The 22,062-nt window shown below is 36.0% G+C and overlaps 1 pseudogene; it reads left to right on the top strand.

Annotated features, from left to right (window-relative positions):
- Window positions 1-9,444: 9,444 nt before the first annotated feature.
- Window positions 9,445-21,743, top strand: LOC132152121 (vacuolar protein sorting-associated protein 16 homolog; annotated as a pseudogene).
- Window positions 21,744-22,062: the final 319 nt, after the last annotated feature.

Below are 22,062 nucleotides of genomic sequence, written 5' to 3'. Positions count from 1 at the left end.
TAGGTTCAATTCCCAGGGAACACACATACTGATAAAAAATGTATAATAATATATAGCCTGAATGCACTGTAAGATGTTTTGGATAAAAGCATCTGTCAATTGCATAAATGTATTTTCTGTATAATTTGTTTTCTAATGTATTTTTCTCATCTGACGTTTTTGGAGGACCCTCCTCAAAGAAAATGGCCCTGTTGTAAAATATTGTACATGCATGTGAGCTTGAGTCTGAAAAGGTATTTCAAACTCTGGTGGTAGAGATAATCAATATTTCCTTATTTACGCACTGGGAAACTCAGATAATGGTATTAGTCTACACATGTGTCTTATTAAGCCTTAGAGATTCATTCATTACAAGGATGAATCTCAAGCAGCACAATAGATGGGCAGGATGCAGGTGTTTGCTGTCTCATATGTGTTAAATAGACAGGAAAGACAGGACCTAAATGATGAAAGATGAATACATGACATTTTCTTGTTAGTAAATCAATTACCTCCTTATACGTGCATTACATTGAAGGAAGTCTCTGTTAGAATGAAACACCACAAAATATTATTCTGGATCTTTAGTCCATTTGAAACATTTTAAATTAAAGTAAAAGAAAATATTACCTAGAATACATAAAATAACCCAAGCCATCATTGCTAATAATTCTGACACATATACTATCCACAGCAGGTCCTCCATGCTATAAAAAAAAAAAAAAGTTACTGTAGCTCCATACAAAACATTTTCTTTAAGGTGATAAATCATTATCTTTTTTTTCTTACCTATTCAGCAACATGTCTATTGAATATGAATCACAGTCATGCTGACAAACGTCCTACTATAACTTTTGTTGATTTTACATAGGACATCAAGCAACGGACAAATATACCAGAATTGTTAATCATATCAAATGACAAAAGTTATTATATATAAATATTTATTTTTTATTATTACCATATTATCATAAAGTGCATACACTCTTAAGAAAAGTTCCATTAAGAACCATCATTTGAAATTGCTATTTATATAGGACCTTAATGGCGTTATGAATAAATAAATTTTAAATAAAATCTAATAGTAACTTTTTTATTATTTAGGTATATGACTATTTTGTATAATTGCAATAGGGAATTTTTCTTTAAGTGAATTCAGCCCATTATAAACTTGTTGCAAGTTAATTGACCTCAAAGGTTACAGGAACAATAATCACATTAAACTGTAATTATAAGTGAGAAAATCACACAGTCATTAGCATGAACGGTTATTTATATACTGAAGTGCTCAACCAAATAGCTCTCAAAACAATTGCCTTGATGAACGCATTTGTTGACTCATTTTAAGGTCAGGCTGGGCAATTAAATGGATATTTCACCCAAAATTACATCATTCCAAATTGATAACTTTTCTATTTTTCATTTAACACAAAAGGAAGAAGGATATTCATGTCATTTAGCATTACTGATGTCAAAACTGGTGTGACAATCTTTATGTGTCATATTAATGTAAGCCAGATTTGGAGAACATGCTAAAATGTAGTGTTCCATGGGAAAGGAAACAAAAATCATACAGGTTTGGAATGACATGAAAGTGTTATTTTATGACAGTAACCTTTCTATGGATTCTTTCCAGAATTATTGTTTTCCAGACTTCCCCAAAATCAGTGGGCTTTTCTTCCAGCCGATGTGTTTTCAAGGACATCCACTTGTGTAGACCAGTGATTGACATTTTCTTTGTTCAGAATTGGAAAGAGAGGTCAAACAAAACTAACTAACTGAAAAGGTAACAGAATTCATAAAAAGTTCACTTCTGTTTGAATAATCACTTCAAATTCATTAATTAAGTGTGAGGATGACATATAACATGTTCTTTCGAAATATTAATTATAGATAAAAAGCCACCCCCGGATAAAATATCTTAATGCAGAGATGCGTTCTCGCCTCTTCAACTAAACAGCGTTTGATAAGACTATGTATTTTAGAAAATAACTATACAGTATAACACCAATTATGTATTGAATCTTTTCTGAAGTGTACGAATGAGCTCTGTTTTTCAGAGCTGAGAATATCCTCCAGATCCAGGGTAAATAAGGTACATTGTTTTAATTAAAAAGCCTCCGAAAGGAGATCTGGGGTGCGTTCTCCGAAACTACCTTAACGCTACGTCGTTCTTAAGTTGAACCTTAAGAAGTACCTTATCGTTAATACGTGGTTTCCGAAACCTACTTAGTTAAGTATACCTTCTGCAAGTCATGCGTTCGTAAGGTTGGTCTGGAGCGCTCTTAGCTATACCTTATCGCTGCTGACGGTTCATACCGCTAGTGGCCACCACTACGCAAAAAGATTTTTTACATCGCAGTTTAATTACACATAGAAAATTTGATATGAACATTTAATATAAAATCTGATTTAGTATTAAAATTACATTTTTACTTTACTTTAAAATTATACACATAAAATACTTAAGTTGTTATAGCCTACACCCAGTGTATGGAAGTGTTTTCATTAATAAAGTTTCCATACACTAATGGTTGTTAGCTTTTTTAATTACTATCCTAAGGCACATCAGCTGGCGAACCATTTGACAGAAAAGGCTTAGGAGTCTATATAAAGAAAGATGAGTTTACACAAACTTTATAGCTATGGCAGCGAGACAGCAAGTACTTGTTTTAAATCAAAGACGGCGGCGTCCGCGGAGCCAGTTAGAGTTTGTCAACTACTTTATAAGAGAAGCAGCACGGAGCTCGACGGAGCTACCCCCTCAGCCCCGAAATTCAGCTGCTGGCGGCTCTTCGTTTTTATGCCGTGGTGGAGTTTTCTGGAGGTTGTTGGGGATGGATATGGGCTGAGTAAGACCTCAGTGTGGCTGGGCGATCTCTTTTTGCGGACTTTTTTCCCCCACATAGTGAATGTCGGTATGTCTCTCATGCTTGCGCTTTTATTGAGGAAATCATCCAATTACACAAATGAGCGATTTACGCCAATAATGTGATACGGCTGGTGGATAATCAGCATACGTTGTGGAGAACATTAACACACTTATGGCCGTGAGGGTTTGGGATTGTACACTTGCTAAATTATAAACACATACTCGTATTTATTTCTGCATGTACTTATTTCAATAAGCCCCGATAAATGCAGTTTGTACTATTTCTAAAATGCTTCTTTATAAAGAATATTGTTTTCTCAATACTTTACCTATACCACTGTGAAGGAAAGAGCGCACAATCGATCATCGAGGCGTCGATATCAACCTATTCAGCACCTCCACCATGGACAGCAACTGCTAAGGTCGAACTTAAGAAGGTTTACCTTAAGCAACATCCAAAGGTATAGTTCGGAGAACACACGTAGCAAAGGTATACCTGTAGTTAAGGTGTACCTTTTGAGTATTCGTAGCACGCTAAGAGACAACGTTATCGGAGAACGCACCCCTGGTGAGATTTACATTTCAAAGCTTCCCTGTCCCCGCTGTACATCCTCTTGGAATGGAAAACAGGGATGTAGTTTGGTTAGAACACCCGACTGAAAATGATTTGGGTGATTAAGTGACCTGAAATGTTTGAATATCAAATGAGAAACCTGTGAATTAACCATGAGAAAGAGATGATTTGCAAGATGAGGCAAGATGAGGTTTGACATTGAGAAATCGACGGATGAGGCAAAGATCTTCAAAAGGCTTGGGATTAGTCAATCACCAACAATTGATTTCTACTTGTCGATGAAGTACTAAAGGCTGAAATGGTAAACCTTTATAACATCATCTCTTCCTTCCAACCAGTGTGATCTGGAGAGTTCAGACATTCTCTCTATTTAGTTTAAAGCCTTTCAGCAAGACCATGTCTTATCAGTGTCTGGACCACAATAATATGCGCTTTATATAAAGCAAATCAAATTTTGATCCTTTTTATTATGTCTTCAGAGTGTGCCAAACCTTTTTGGTGAACTCATAGAATTGTATGAAGGTATCACCCACAGCTTTTCCATTTTCAAATAAAAATAAGCTCACTTCTTTTGACAGGTTACATGCTTTTATCCACTTCTCTCCACTTTTATACATGTTTTTGCTCCACTTTCATTTGTGACGTATCATCCAGAGTCTCTATAATGAGTCTGATCGGATTGCAGAATCCTAATAACCACCTAAACGAGGGGTTTTCACCAGGGGCTCATGTAAAAATAAATAAACAATATTAAACAATATTAACTTCAACATCTTGTAATTACAAGTTGTGAAAAGTTCAACTAGTTATAATTATTCCTCTCACATTAAAATGTATCAAGTTTAATTAAAATGTAAAGTCATATACTTTGGATTACATCAATAATTATTATTCTAGTGCCCTGCAATGTATAAATCAATGTAAATACACTACACTCCAAATATATATATATATATATATTGTGCAACAACAAAAAAATTTCATTAGAAGTTGTCATAACTCTAAAAATCTGAGGCAACATTTTTTTCTTTTTTTGAGAACAAGAAAATGCAAAAGTTTGCTTCAGTCTCTTTCGATTATCACAATTTCTAATGAAATTATGTTCAACCAACAAAGTACACTGAGTCCGAGAAAAATAAAACAGCATTAAAATTAAAAGGTCATTAACAGGTCTTTCCTTTTTCACTCTCCTTATCTAGTCCTATGCAAAGCGTCCTGGGAACTAAAAATCCACTGCCCAATTTTAAGATAATTCCATAAAGTTACTACAACTTATTATTTTTTTTATAATTATCAAAATAAAGATTTGAGTCTAAATAACACACAATAATACAATATTGTAATTATCATCATAATAATGTCAAAATAGCTTGTCAAAATAATGTTTGTAATGTTTAACTAAGACAAAGTTTATTTAATAAATTTGCATTTTTATTCAAAACATTTAAGTTGTGGTAGTAGGTCCCCTTGAATTTCTTGTTAGACTGTATAATATGGTCCTACTATACATGCATGTTATGTTAGGCAGGTGTACATTACAATTAAATTAGCCCTGATCTAATCTTTTAAAGTCAATAGAAATGTATTGTTTATTGTGTCAGATGTATTTATCACATTTGCATAAATTGGCTATAGATATCAAAATATGGTATATGATTTCCATATGTATCAAAACGCATATGAAAATCGCTTTTTACAAACAAGATAATACATTAATCAATAGTTTGTATTAGACAAAAGTCCCAGGCTGGTTTTTCGTCTTAGTCCATCCCTGTGCGTGTGTGTGTGTGTGTGTGTGTGTGTGTGTGTGTGTGTGTGTGTGTGTGTGTGTGTGTGTGTGTGTGTGTGTGTGTGTGTGTTTTCAAGCCCATGCACTGCACCATCACACACGTCCCTAACACAGACACCTGAGCCTTATGACTTTCTGAGTAATGACTCTGCAGGGAGATCTTTCCCAAGACTCCACCCCTCATTTCCAGTCCAGGTGGTCTGATGCCAAACTGCGTTGCTTCTCCAAACTCGGATAACTGACGGGCCTTTTTCCCACTAATCGGATTTCTATTGAGTGAGTGCGGCCAGCAAGTGCTACTAAAGCCTCTCTATGGTGTGTTATAAATTTTTCCACTGACACCTTAAAAGCCAACAGCCCACACCCACCCACCCAGACAGGCCATACAAACACACACGCTCCCCTCTTGCCCCTTGCTCGTATACTGCTGCCCCTCCACTGCCCTGCTGCCTAATGGGGGAGATAGTGTTACGAATGGAGAGGGAAGTGCCCCTATCATGATGTCAGACTTCCTAACGGCTGCTAAAGTGCTGCTTAAAAATGACCCCAGCACTCCCTTAATCTGAGCACATTGTATCGAGGACTAATGATTACACACGCGATGAGATGCTGCTTAATGAGGAAGCATTTTACGGCGGAAATGACTTAAATCTTCTTCTCTGGCTGTAGGCTGATTTGGTATTAAATGAAAACAGTCCCGGCAAATGTCTGATGCATGCTGGGAAATGGATATTCACTGTTGCAAATCACCTTTTGCATCATTTACACTCTTGTAGTATGTAATTTATCTATGCATCTATGCTGCACAGGAGGAGATGGATATCATTTGTTTGCAGATGCCACTTGGTTTGATATGTTTTTTATACACTACTGCAGAAAAGTTTGGGGTAATGGCTGCTGAAAATGCAGGGAAACATTTTTAAATATATTAAAATAATGTAATAGTATTTCAAAAAAGTACAGTTTTTGCTGTACTTTTAATCAAATACATGCAGTTTTGATGAACATAAGAGACTTTTCCTCATGGAAAAAAACATTTGTAAAAATCTTACCAATCCCAAACTTTTGAACAGTATATGTACTTTTTTCTTTTTTTTCTAAACACTTTTAAGGCTACTGTATATTTGAGAGTTATATTTTATATATATTTTACAATGTGCAGGAGAGAGAGTATTCTTTTCTGGAGAAATCATGGTCTCAAATCAGGACTGTCAGATAATATTATTTCAAGCTCAATACTAGCTAAACTCGTTACACCACAATAATGTTGATTTAAAAAAAAAAAGTGCATTCCTTGTTTTCCTACGTCTACTATAAAAATACAACTTATTGTTCTTTTTCTTTTTTTTTTTGCTTATATGGCTCATACAGGACCATTTTTATAGTCTTTTTAGGATTTTAGGGTTTATGGCACGGTGATGTAAAAATTTATATAAATCTTGTTAACACTTATCGTCTTCTGGTTATACTGAAATATTGAAATCACTGAGTTATTGAAATGTATTGAGTTATTGAGTATTTACAACATTTATGTTTCCATTGTAAGCACCTCACTGTAATCCAGATTTTTTTATAAAAAAAAAAAAAAATTTAAATAAATTTAAATAAATAAAAATTAAATAAAAAATAAAGTGTAACTGAGTAAATGAGTAAAGATTATAACTGGCAGTCAATTTTTAACTGGAAGGGATAGTAATCAACATTATGCCACAAATGCTGTCAATTGAGCTTTACTATACTGAACTTGGAATTTTTATTTCAGGTTTGTCCCTTAAACATTAAAGGAAATTCTTTGTACTTTAGAGGAAGATTGGGGTTATTTTTAAAATCAAAAGAAAGGCCCATGTCAGCTGACATTTGAAAAACAGGCACTTTTGCACAAGCTTTAAGTCTCTCTCTCTTTCTGGCTGTAAGTGTGTGAGTGACAATGGCCGCTGTGTGGGCGCTGATGGATGGTCTGGTTTTATCTCTTCATCAGCATGATCAGAAAGATGGCAGCCACCTCAGAAGCCCTGGAGCTGCCGCGCTCTCTAAATCACTGGCCACAGAGGTGAAGAAACATCTACTGCACCAGTACTGGAGCGAGGCACAGGCCTGGCAGCCTCCCTAACTCACACTCTGAACACTGCTCAGGTACACCTTCACCAGGTTATATCAATACGGGAAAGACTGCTTACAAATATGTATACGATTCAAGATGAATTATGAAAAAGTCAGCTGAAATATCATTTTAGCCAAATTTAGCCAAAACAGTCTCTTGCATCAAGGCTGAATTTATTGGCTTAAACATCTACATTAACAATTATATAGTGAAATATTATTTTCAATTTAAAATAACTCTTTTCTACTGTAATATATTTTAAAGTTTTGTATATTTCTGTGATGGCGAAGCAGAATTTTCAGCATCATTACTCCAGTCGTTAGTGTCACAGGATCCTTCAGAAATCATCCTAATATGCTAATTTGCTCAAGAAACATTTCTCAGTGTTATCAATGCTGAAATCATTTGTGCTTCTTTTTTTTCTTTTTGGGGAAACGGTGCTACTTTTTCAGGACTATTTGATGAATAGAAAATTCAAAAGTTGCATTTATTTGAATTTATTAGAAATGTATTTATTTGGTTATTATTTTATTTATTATTTATTTATTTATATTAGCATTTTATCATTGTATGCGTTATGATTTAAAACATGGGGGGGGGGGGGTACTGAACCCAAACTTGAAGAGTAATGCACACTAAAGTCAATTTATTTGTTGCTGATATTATTCTTTTGAATAAGCACAATTATGTAGGTGCAACTTTGCATGTTCTGCATTGTTAACATAAATAATGACATAATTTATCTCATTAAGGCTACATAAACTGTCTTACTCTAGCTAGAGAGAAAAATTAATGAATTTTCCTCACCAGACCCATTCCTCCTCCTCTTCTTTTGTCATGTCTTCTGCCATTATCACCACTTTTGTAATGTAGCAAATTTTAAAGAATGACTCACAGATTTTTATTGAGTTCCCACACATAATTGTATCCTAGAAATAACAAGGTAGGCTATGTCTGTTAAATAATAATAAATAAATAAATTTATAGCAAAAAAATAAATTATATATATATATATATATATATATATATATATATATATATATATATATATATATATGTGTGTGTTCATTGATGAAATTATACATAATATAAATTAGACTTTATATGTATCATTGTTAATAAAAGTTTTTATCCTTCAGCTAACTGTTTTGAGCTCTTTGATAAAAAGAGAACTCCAGTCTTCTCATCTGAATGACAGTTAAATATTAAACCGCAGGGTATAATAGCAGGACTGCGTTTATAATATTAACAATGGAGCGATTTTAATATGCTCAACAGCAGCATGTTATCTCGCACCACAAAAAGTACTAATGATTACAGCCTGCTGCATTCTAGCTGAATGAGGTTGCATTTCAAAGAGATCCAGATACAAAAACAAGAAGACAACAGCTAAGTCCAGACTGATTCTAATGTTATGTTCATGTCAGCCTTCGTTTTAAACGCCAACACACCTGCGCCATTCTTCTGTCCATTCCTGGGTGAAGCGACACAACAGGTGTCCACATCAGGTGCGCTGCCGCTGTGCATAGACGCGACGTGTAGGACAGCAGCGACACCATGTGGTAAGTCTTTTTTTTTCATTGTGCGGCAAATTGCTAATGGAGGAAATGTTGTCCTCCTCGGGGGCTCGGTGGACTTCGAAAACTTTGTAATCACTATCTGGCCTATAAATCGAGTAGGCTACTGTGAAAACGCCTTAACCTTGTAACCTGAAATGAAATTTACCCGCGCTGAAAAGTAACGTATACCACGTGACCGAGCACTCTATGACGTGCCTCAGCAGCAAAATGGACAATAACGTGCAAATAAACAACTACACATGATCGCTTAATTGAAGATACAACATTTAAAAAGGAAAATAATCATTATCTTACTTGAACAATAGGAAAAAGCATCGAGGTCCCTTGAACGTGTTGTTGTATTATTGTTTTGCCAAAACACTAGAAGGCGCCAAACACAGGCGCTGGTCTCTGATCAACAGCATCATAGAGTCGGAAGAAGATGGGCGAGGAAGAGATGGGCGAGGAAGAATGAAATAAACAGCATAATAAAAAATTTAAACATAATGCGGCGCTAATTTGGACAATTGTTATAAACTTAAACACTTCCCATCGTTTCATCAGAAGAGGATGGCGTTCGTCACAGCGAACTGGAACCCTCTGGGCGAGTCATTTTACAGGTAAATAACAGAACAGCTTAATCATTCTGTTAATAAATGTGCGGAATATGCGAGTATGAAATCAACCGCCTGCACATATTCACTCGTTTATGTACAGAGAAAGTGTAGCTTTTAAACTAAATGTTTAGTCGGTGGTGTCACGTGACAGCTGTCATGAGAAGCAGTGAATCAATTAACAAGCAGCACAACTGTTTCTTTCCCTAATACAAGTAGGGTGGATTTAATTGTAAGTCTGACTGAATTAACTATGGTATACTAGAAAAGTTCATAATACTGTAGGCTTAATCTATTAGTACAATAATTTTCTTACAACTAGTTTCTAAATGTGTTTAGGCTAAAGTTCTCCACAAATGCCTTAGTTTGCTTTATGTAAACTATAATCACATTTTAAAAAAAAAACATTAATACAAGAAAATGAAAACAGAACAAATATGCTTCTCGCTTAATTTGTGCAAATTATCTGCATACATTTGTAATAAATATTTTTAAAAACCTTTTGAGTTATAGGTTTGATTTAAATGTTTTCATTGTGTAGCCTACACATAAGTATGAATTTGCAGTAACATAATTTTTTTCAATATTTATCGTTCACTAAACATACATGAACCACAACTCAAACATGTGTTTTATAATAGATCTTACATAATTATTTGTTTATATATTAGCTTATATACTTACTTTCTCATTTACTGCACAGTTGTGAACATAACAGCTTGAAAATATATATATATATTTTGATAATGAAAGTATTAAAGGGTTAGTTCACCCAAAAATTATGTCATTATTGACTCACCCTCATGTCGTTCCAAACCCTTAAGACCTCCGTTCATCTTCGGAACACAGTTTAAGATATTTTAGATTTAGTCTGAGAGATTTCTGTCCCTCCATTGAAAATGTATGTACGGTATACTGTCCATGTCCAGAAAGGTAAGAAAAACATCTTCAAAGTAGACCATGTGACATCAGAGGGTCAGTTAGAATTTGTTGAAGTATCGAAAATAAATTTTGGTCCAAAAGTAACAAAAATACGACTTTATTCAACATTGTCTTCTCTTCCGGGTCTGTTGTGAGTGCGTTCACAACACTACAGTGTAGTGATGTCCGGTTCGTGAACTCGTTCAATAAACCGGTTGAAGAAAATGGATCGCCGGTTCTTTTGCGCTCGACGTAATGGCGTCATTGGCGATGATTGCCCTTCATTCAAGCCTTCGGTTTACCTGCGCTCATAACATTAGCACAGAATCAGTTCAGAATCAATCACCAAAAGAATCAGTTCAGTTCAGATGCTCTGTGTGTCGGTCTGCTTCACGCTGAATCACACATGCGCAGTGTCATCAGCTCCTCGGTTCTCGAATCGGACGCGTCCAACAGAAAAGGTTCTCGGTTCAGTGTACTGGTGATCCAAAAACTGATGCAACCGGTTCTTGACTCGAGAACGAGTCAATCTTTCGTTCGTTATCTGGGTCGACTCGGTGTTCATCTTCAGTTCTCTTTTCACAGCAGTTCAGTCAGTGTACTGTTTGAGTACATGAATTACTCCGGGATATTGGTTTGTTTGAGCTCAGAGGGAGTGTCAGCCACATTAAAAAGTTAACAGCTTAAGTCATTTGTGGATTAATGCGTATTGGAGACGCGAACCGTTTAAAACTATTCAGTCTTACGGGTTTGGAATGACATGAGGGATTGAGTCATTAATGACATAATTTTCATTTTTGTGTGAACTAACCCAAAAATAGTTTAACTTGTTTCATAGGAAATGGAATACTGTACACTGGCTGGTTTATTTTGTCTGCTCTGACATTTTCCAAAACCATTTCTTTGTAAGGAGCAACATAAAAATATAATCACGTTATTATATCCATAATTACAAAACAATATACCTGCTGCTCCACTTTTCAAATGTTTTTGTCATGTTATGCCAGCTGATTTTAAAAACCAAGAATGTTTCCACATTGCCAAACCCTAAACATATCCTTAAAAACACCAAGAATTCCATTTTAAAGTACATTAACAATGAGACATGTAAGATCTAAGAAATTTGCTAAAAACAAATGTCGTCTATAGAGTACAAAACAGAATTGCTGGGTCCATTGAGGGAAGCATAGGTTATGTCTATCTAGGGTATTAAGGTATTAACCTGACTTTTACAGTATGCTGTACAGCAGAGCAGTCATACTAGGAATGGTTATGCTTGTACCAACTTTATAATCGCCGTTCTTTTTTCTTGAAACAGAAAGATTGAATTGTATGAGATGGGCTGGAATCTGAAAGATGGCCTGAGAGACTGTCTGGTTGCTGCAGCTCCATATGGGGGTCCCATTGGTGAGTTTTGTTTCATAATGTTGTTGCGTAAGATTATATCAGAGTACAGTTTTGTGGAGTACAAAGATGATGATACTTCTTTCTCTATCAGCTCTCCTGAAGGCATATAACCAACGCTCTCCCAGTGCCAGACCTCAGTTAGAGATCTTCTCTTCCTCAGGACTGCCTCTGGCCAGCTTTCCAGTAAGAACACACAGCTGCACAGCAGGGCTGCCCGATTAATCAAAATAAATGTGAAATTGCGATATGGCTTAGTGCGATTATCAAATCACAAAGGCCATTTAGTTGAATGAATATGCATGGCACTGTGTTCTTATATAGTAGTTGCTTGTGATCCGGCGGCATTTGCTGTGTCTTAGAGTAGCTTGGTTTGCAGTAAATGCTGCTCAACATTAACTCATCTATGCATCTGTTGTATAGAGTTTGTGTTGCTTATAACATGCATTTGGTAATGCAAAATGCCCCAACCATCCTCCCATACTTGTACTGAGAATCATGTTTTTTTTTTTTTATCTTTTTTTTTTTTTTTTCAAAATAAAGGTTAGATGATTAAAAGAAAATGTATACTTGTACTGTGAAATAAAATGGTTTAAAAATATTTATTTATTTTACAGTGAAGTTACAATAGTGATGTTTCTTATTTTGTTTTTATTTAGCAATTTTAATATTTACATTTTAATAAATAGTCATGATAATTATTATGCTCTTTTTTGTTGTTGTATTGATATATAAATAAACATACATTTTGGCAAAACAATTTTTTTATAACATCATAAATTGCCATTTTTATAGCAATTAGATTTTGTCTCAAAATCGTGCAGCTCTAGAATTGACAATTAGTTATTAAATAATGCTGTACTTTTGGAATACTTTTGTAAACAAAAATGCTGTATAGTGACCTCTCTCTTTGTCTGCTTCAGTGAAGGAGTGGAGTGGTGAAGCAGCTGGGTTGGACGGTGTCTGATGACCTACTGTGTGTTCAGGAGGATGGCACTGTGCTTGTCTACGATCTCTTGGGTGGCTTCAAGAGACACTTCAGCATGGGCAATGTGAGAAAGCACATGGTTTTAAAGGGGTTATATGACATTGCTAAAAAGAACATTATTTTGTGTATTTGGTGTAATGTGTCTATTAGGTTTAAGGTTCAAAAAACAAAATTATTTTCACATACTGTACATTATTGTTTCTCCACTATGCCCCGCCTTTCTGAAACGTGTTGATTTTTACAAAACTCATCGGTCTGAAAAGCGAGGTGTGCGCTGATTGGCCAACTATCCAGTGCATTGTGATTGGCGGAATACCTCAAGCGTGTGACGGAAATGTTATGCGTCTTAACATACTGTGATGTCGAGTCATTTGTTGCATCCAGTGGGGACATAATTAATGATTATAATGACTTTTTGTGCGTTGCATTGCAAATCGTGCCGCATAAACATAAAACCATGTCTGCATTTGTGATTTGCTTTCACAACAAATCACACAGCATCTCTGTCACATGGCGGCGGCGGCAACAACACTACAGCGAGAATAAAAGTTGCGCATTCTTTCTTTGCATGAACATTTGGGCTGTGCCAGCAAATCTTCCCACACAGTGATGTAGATGTGGGGGCATGTTTAAACGAGGCATTTTAGCAGGGCACGGACAGGTCTTAACTTTTATAAAGAATATCTTTTTGGGTTTGAGACTTTAGTCTTTGCAACTTTAGGGATCTTATATATGCACTAATAGCTTTTAACACTTCAAAGAGAAAGGGAAACTTGAAAATTGCTTCATATGACCCCTTTAAAAGGATGTATATGTGATTCTATAGCCTGCTTTCAAAGCAGTGATTCTTGATTTGTAGCTAAAACATAGCATTGATTCTTTCACAGGAAGTTTCTCAGAGTCAGGTGCTGGAGACCAAGATTTTCCAATCACCGTATGGGACAGGTGTTGCCATATTGACAGGTGCCTTGCGATTCACTTTGGCCACAAACATTGATGACATAAAATTGAGGCGTTTACCTGAGGTTCCAGGTAAAATATGCATTCTTTATGGTGTTATAAGAATACATAATTCCACAGTATTCTAAAAGATAAACTGTAAGTGAGATGCATTTATTAAAGTTTGATGTTTCTAACCCTAAATGGTCATTTTTTTATTTCAGGTCTACAGGGGGCACCCTCATGCTGGGCAGTCCTGAATCGGGATAGGCAAAGTAAAGTGCTAGTGGCCCATGGATCTCACCTGTTCGTCTTAGACAATACAGCTTGCACACCTGTGGTAAAGACCACTCACACAGACTCAAACTACACAGATATTCAGATATTTTCAGTGTTTTATTACCTCATAAATGCTACCAGTCTTTTTGTCCCAAATACACATTATGTGTATTTTGAAACTCATGATGATGACACAGATGTACCAGACCTAGCTGTCAAAAAAGTGTATAAACAGCCAATGTGGATAAGAAAGCACCTGCTAAATAATGATTGTTCATGTGTGTGTGTGTGTGTGTGTGTGTGTGTGTGCATCAGACTCCCCCAGGTCTCTCTCCACAAGCGTCCAGTGTAGTTCACATGTGTGTCTCATTCAGTTATAAGTATCTGGTACTCCTCACTGACTCTGGCCATGTGCGGATGGGCACGTCAAACCTACAAGTAAGTGAAAACCAGCAATGTCACCTTGTATTTTATTAGCCTGTTTATTTTGGTTACATTTGTAGAAACTTGCTGTAAGTGGTATAAGCGATTGTTTTTCCAACAGTTCATTACTCTATCCACTTTAATTGATTAGTTAAATAGTTCATTAATTGCTCTGTTTTAAGCCTTAATTACAGCCTTAATAATTTTGCACAACAAATCAGCATAAGATGAATGTTTTCTTGTGCAGGAGAAACTCAGTGAGGTTGACACCAAAATCAAAAGTACCCCGAAACAGATGGCCTGGTATGACACCATTTTACAGTTTGCATGATTCATATATATTTGGTGTATGCTGTGTTTTCTCTGACATTTAGTTTTGAGGACAAGTTTTTAATATTTATTTTTTTCCTGCAGGTGCCGCAGGCCCAAGAGTCAGCAGCCATCGGCTGTGGTAATGTGGGATGGCCTTCTTCTAGTGGTGGGAGAGTGTAAAGAAACAATTCAATACCATCTGGAGGATGACTCCGTTCTGGTGCCAGAACTGGACGGGGTCCGGATCATCAGTGGAACACACCATGAGCTGCTGCAAGAGGTCCCAGGTGTATATTAAGAAAATTTTACACTACCTTTCAAAAGTGTGGGGTCCATTAGATGTTTTTATAGTATTAAAATGTAATTTATTTCTGTGATGGCAGTGCCACATATTTCTTATTACTATTAATGTTGAAAGCAGTTGTGCTGCTGAATATTTTCGTGAAAACTGTGCTCTTTTTCATGCTTTATAGAAAGTTCAAATAAACAGCATTTATTTGAAATGGAAATCATTTTTGTAGCATTATAAAGGGACTTTACTGTTACTTTTGATTGAATGCATCCTTGCTGAATAGAAGGACAAATTTTGTTTAAGAGCTAAAACCAAATCTTACTGACCCCGAACATTTGAATGTTAATGTATATAGAAAGCCCACAAGTGATTTGATTTTTCCATGATGCTCTGCAGGTGCATGCGAGGAGATCTTTAAAATTGCCTCCATGGCTCCTGGAGCACTACTGCTAGAGGCACATAAAGAATATGAGGTAAGACACATTTACTCTGTCAGATACACATTATTAAAACTTGACGTATTAAAACTTGAAATGTAATAAATAAAAATGGCCATAGATCTACAATTACAGCTATTGTTGAAAATTGCATACTTTACTGTATGTTTGAATGTATGCTTAAACTATATGAGGTTCTTCTTCTGTTGAATACAAAAAAATATATAATATTTTGAAGAATGTGGGTAACTAAACAGTTGTCGGTAGCCATTGACTTCCATAGTATTTTTTTTTTCTTGTATATTATGTCTAATGGCTTTTGTGTGTGAAAATATTTGCAGAAAGAGAGTCAGAAGGCAGATGAGTATCTGAGAGAGATTAAAGAGCAGAGTTTGCTGAGCGAGGCTGTGAGGCAGTGTGTGGAGGCCGCCGGACATGAACATGAACCTGAGACACAGATAAAACTTTTGAGGGTGAGCCACACAGGCTGAATGTTGCAGTAAGAGAGACTTTTCATTTACAGAAGGAATGAAAATAAACATGGGTTTATACAGTAGATTCTTTCTTGCTCGATTGTTCTCTCTGCAGGCGGCCTCATTTGGGAAGTGCTTTTTGAGTAATTTTCCTCCAGAGCAGTTTGTCAGTATGTGTAGAGACCTGCGGGTGTTAAATGCAGTCCGAGATTATACCGTCGGCATTCCACTTTCCCACACTCAGTTCAAACAGATGACCGTACAGGTGCTCATCGACAGGTGAGACCATAAGAGGGTTTAATTTCGTGCACATTTCTCTGTATGCATTGCAGAAAATAGTTTTTTGATCATTTCCTTTGAAATTGTTAATGTCTTAAACTAAGTGTGACAAAACAGATTATTCATCTCAGTCTATGGCACTCTCTGTTTCAGACTGGTGTATCGTAAACTCTATCCGCTGGCTATTGAGGTTTGCCGCTAGTTTAAGACTCCAGAATATCAGGGAGTGAGCCGAGTACTCAAACACTGAGCCTGCTACAAGGTCTGTGTGTGTGTGTGTGTGTGTGTGTGTGTGTGTGTGTGTGTGTGTGTGTGTGTGTGTGTGTGTGTGTGTGTGTGTGTGTGTGTGTGTACCTACTTAACCATATTTTGTTGTCAAATTTGTATCCAAAAGTTAGCAAAACCTGACAAAATCTACAAAAAGCTCCTTTTGGAGACATTCTCATTTGTAAACCGGGGGGAAAAAATTAAGTAAACTTTTTTTTTTTTAAATTGCTGAAAGAATGCTGAAAGTTTTCTGTGAGGGTTAGGTGTAGGGTTGTGTTTAGGTTAAAAAGTGTATAACTATCTGTATATAAATACTATAGAAGTCTATGTAATGTCCCCATTTAGATAGCTAAGTAAACGTGTGTGTGTGTGTGTGTGTGTGTGTGTGTGTGTGTGTGTGTGTGTGTGTGTGTGTGTGTGTGTGTGTGTGTGTGTGTGTGTGTCTGTGTGTGTACTTATTTACTACACTTGTAAGGTTAAAATGTCTACAAATATGAATGTTGTTGAACATTTTAAAAACAAGTTCTGATGTTTACATTAATAAATAAAAACTATAAAATATATAGATATATTTAAACATTTTGTTGTTTTTACAACTTTTATTAATCAAAGTTGCATTAAATTTTTTCAAAACTGACAGGAAAGACTTTTAAATTTTTCATATTGTTCTTTTGAACATCCTATTCATAATTCCACTTTGCCATTGCAGAAATAAATTACGTTCTAAAACATAGTAAAATAGAAAAATCTAATTTTAATATTTCACTAGATTACAGTTTTCTTTTTTTCTTTTTTTTTTTTACTGTATTTTGGATCAAATAAATCCTGTCTTGGTAAGCTTCTTTCGAAAATCTTACAAACTCCAAAGTTTTGAATGTTTAACTCTTATAGAACTTTTATGCTGATTTTGTGTCCCTGTTTATTTTAAAATTTGTATTTTTCCATTCATTATTAGGTTTATGAAACCACAGACATCAAGGGTGTACTGATGTTGTTTACAGAATCAGAGCACATTGGCAAGTGCAAATATGTTTCATTGCATTTGCTAAAACTTGTGAAGATGTTTCATTCAGTTTGAGAGGTTCGGATGTAGCATAACAAAGCTTATAAGTGAAATGCCCATCAGTGAACCCCGATAAAAGATTTTCTTTGTGTGTGCTTTTGTAGGTCCAGCACAAGGAAGGATCAGATGAAGTCATAGCAAAAGCTGTGAGTGTGAAGCTTGCTGATGCTGCTGGAATCTCTTATTCTGAAATCGCCACTAAAGCATATGAGAGTGGACGCACAGAGCTCGCCATTAAGGTACACAGGGGCACTCAGGCTACATTCTAAAAACAATCTAGGGACCGCTGATGTAATGGGTTGTAAGTCAGTTTGTGATGGTCTCTCTCTCTTTCAGTTGTTGGAGTTTGAGCCTCGCTCTGGTGAGCAGGTCCCACTGCTGTTAAAAATTAAGAAAAGCCCTTTGGCTTTAAGTAAAGCCATTGAGAGTGGAGACAAAGACCTTGGTACACACACATTCACATACAGGTTTCAAAACACATGAGCAGCCTACCTACATGTAGGAATCATTTTTTGTAGATACACTACTATAATACTGTATATTCCTGTGATGCAATTTTCAGCATCATTACTCCAGTCTTCATTGTCTCATGATCCCACAGAAATCATTCTGATATGCTGATTTGGTGCTCAAGAAACATGCTTAAAACAGCTGTACTGCTTAAAATTTTTATGGAAATCATGCTACTTCTTTTTTAAATAAAAACCCAGCCAAACACTTTTGTACTTCATCCTTACATTTAATCAAAATTTCAAAAGTATTAGAAGCACACACCCTGTTACAGGTACAACCTTTAATAATATCCCGAATCACTGGAGATGGTTTTACCTCTTGTCTGCTAGTGTACACAGTGGTCATGTACCTGAAGAATGAGCTGAACAGAGGAGACTTCTTCATGATGTTGAGGAACCAAGCTGTGGCTCTGAGCCTCTACAAACAGGTAGAGGCTACACACCTGCTTCCCGAAAACACACACACCCTGCTGCTGCAGACCTGAGAACCACAGGCATTATTTATGATGTGACAAATGGCCACAAAGAAATCTCATTGGTCCAAACCCTTCTGCTGATACCTGTAAATCAAATCTGTTCTGACTGGCTTTGATTTTTGCTCTATTTACAGAAAAATGACTGCTGTCTATTTAGGACAGTTGTTCATCAAAGCAGTTCATGTCAGCTCTATAGCCTCAGTGTAGTTATCATTAACTATAGTAAAACTAAAAGTACTGAAAGTCCTTTTTTATAATTAAAATAAAGCTGAAATAAAATAAAATATAAATATAATAACTTAAATTAGAAAGGCTGCCTTGGAAACCTATTGAAATGAATATGTTTAAATTGAAGTTCTAAAACCTACTTAAACTAAAATTGAAAACTAACATAGAGCTAAATATAAATATTTTTACACATAACAAATCTACTTAGACTAACAATATAAGCTAATGCAAAATATTAATAAACACTATAATATATAAGTAATACGAAAATAATACTGCATAACATTGACCTTGTTTATTTTGTGTGCGTGTGCGTGTGTGTGTGTGTGTGTGTGTGTGTGTGTGTGTACTGTAGTTCTGTAAGCATCAGGAGCAGGATACACTAAAAGATCTTTTCAATCAAGATGATGATCATGAAGAACTTGGCAATTTCTATGTTAAGGCCAGCTATAAAGAGAAAGTTGGTGTTTCCAGTTCTTTCTTCCTCATGTGTCTTCCCCCTGATAGAAGTCCTATAAAGGTTCAACAAATTATGGTGGCTCCATTTCCACCAATGGCTGGGGTTTGAAGGCATGACATCTTTGCCTTCCACTTTCGTTTCTTAATACTCTTCTGTTATTTTTAGTAACATGATTTTGCTAGTTGCTTTGGTAAGAAAATAAATATAATGTGCATGTGTGTGAAATTACAGAGACTGGAAGCTCGGATTGCTCATTTACAAAGTGCTGTGGATGAGTACTACAAAGCCAAGAATGAATTTTCTGCCAAGGTGAAGACCACAGACTCTTCTGCTACAGGCAGATTAGCAGCCTGGGTCAGAGTTCACTGCCCATGTAGCCAGAGCATTATCACATCTGTGAATAATCTAAAGGAATTCTTGTTTTTCTCCTCTCTCAGACAACAGAAGATGAAATGCGCCTACTGCAGTTTCAGAGGAAGCTAGAGGAAGAGAAGGGTGATCAGCTCGTGGGATTCTCCCTTCATGACACTATGACCATCCTACTGTTTGTGGGGCTGCACAAACACACTGAACAACTTTACGAAGACTTCAGGATGCCCAACAAGAGGTGTGCCTTCTATTTATAGTTTTACCCACATGATTTATAGTTATTTTATTTGGTTTTTATAAAAGAATATACCTTGAGCAACATTTGATTAATGTCCCACTGGCAGTGTCAAGAATAACAAGAACATTCTCTGCCATCAAGGAAAAACCATTGCCTTGAATCTTTAAGTAGGTGGTACATGTGCTAGTGGCCAACCACCTGGTCTTAAAGAAAATGTGATAGATCAGACAAGGCAAACTTCTTGCATTGCATCATGGTCCAGTTCTGACATTCACATGCCCAGTGTAGCTGGGGGGGGGGGGTAAAAAATGACTTTAGAACAATGGCAGCATCGATATATTAATGCTTCCTGAGTTAGAGGCACTCAAACTTTGGAAAAAGAATATTTATGGCACTCAAACAGGTATGTTCTACACAGTTATTCTGATATAGGAAAAACAAGATACATTATTTTAGTTTCAACGTCAGACCTTCCTCTTTAATAGAAAAAAAGAATCAGCTGAATGCAAAGTGACCCCATTTGATTTTTGACCATTGAAAATGTGTACAATTCAACAATTTACTCCTGGAGTCATATTGAGATTCCAATATTGCTGGAATTTAAACATATAGAGCCTTAAAAATGAAAATACTGAAAGGAAAGTTTGTTAACACTCAAAATCTAAAATGCATAATGCAACAAAGGTTGCTGAAGTCAAAAGATTTTACTAACAAACCTACCGAGCTCTGTGTGAAAATAATATAATGATGCTGCCAACTTTCAGAAGTCATTTGACCAATTTGACACAATTAGAAGAGTGGATTACTCCGTAAATATAAATCTGTGACATTAAATATCTTGGCTTTCAACACATTACATATGAACATACTTTCTTCTGGAAAATATTGGCAAAATCAAAAATTGGGGAAGTTTCTGAAATTTGGTTGCTTTGACACTGAATGTCCCAGTCGATGGTTATAATGTAGTGGCTGATATCTGTACATTATAGGGTATGTTTCTAAATAAAGAATAATATAATGTGAAGACACACAGGACCCAGGACCCTGCCGAGTATAAGTGGTATAGAAAATGAATGTATGGATAGTGTCATGAGTGAAGGTTTTTCTCGTTATCAGGTTCTGGTGGCTGAAGTTGAAGGCTCTGGCTGAGAAGGAGGACTGGGAAGAGCTGGAGAAATTTTCCAAAAGCAAAAAGTCTCCTATTGGCTATCTGGTAACTGATGTCCTAATGATCTGAATTATTGTTGTGAATTATTCTTATAATTATAGTTGCAAATTATTTATAATCGTCTTTCTCTGATCACAGCCATTTGTTGAGGTGTGCAGTAAACACCTTAACAAATATGAAGCCAGGAAATATGTGTCAAAAGTCACACCGGAGCAGAAAGTCAAAGCTCACATTGCAGTAGGGTAAGAGCTTGTTCCAAAAAGTATACGTGACACTAAAGACTGTAGTAATGGCTGCTGAGAATTCAGATTTGCCATCACAGGAATACACTGCATTTTATAATACATTAAAATAGAAAAGGTAATTTAAAGTGTTATAATATTTTACAATATTGCTGTTTTTACTATATTTTTTATTGAAGAAACACAGCCTTGCAGAGCTTAAGATACTTTTTTCTGACCTCAAAGTTTTGAACAGAAGTAAACATTACTGTTAATGATTAAGACAAAGAACCCCAAAAAATATTACTGTCTCTCACACAGGGATGTGGAAGGTGCTGCAGAGGCTGCTATCGAGAGGCGTAATGATTCAGAGATCAGTACTGTTCTGTCACGCTGTTCAGACACCATTGATCATCTTCTGGTGGAACGCCTCAACCGTGCTAAAGCCACTGTTGCCAAAAAGTGAGCCTGTACACTTCTGCCCCGCTTTGCTCAAAAGCATTTGCTGCCCAACAATAAAACCACTGTGCGCCAGTTCTCCTGCACAAAGCAGCTCGCAGCAGAAATTGCTTTCGGCTGTGTAAGTGTATCCTGATATAATGGAACATTTTCATAAAAATTCTGCACAGTGAAGGAATATTATAGGGTGGAGAAAAAGGCGGACGGCAAGAAAAATGGCACGTCAGCTTATGTTTTTCCTGTCTGTCAGCTCGAAGTAGTTCCCTTCTTGCACTTCACTGAAAACCATAAAAACCTTTGTACCTATAATTGCATTATGAACCATTGTGTCTTAGTTGTAGAATCATACTGTCTTTGATCATATGT

This window comes from Carassius carassius, chromosome 10 (assembly GCF_963082965.1).
Source record: "Carassius carassius chromosome 10, fCarCar2.1, whole genome shotgun sequence".
Taxonomy (NCBI): Eukaryota; Metazoa; Chordata; class Actinopteri; order Cypriniformes; family Cyprinidae; genus Carassius; species Carassius carassius.
This window is presented reverse-complemented; position numbering and strand designations above follow the sequence as displayed.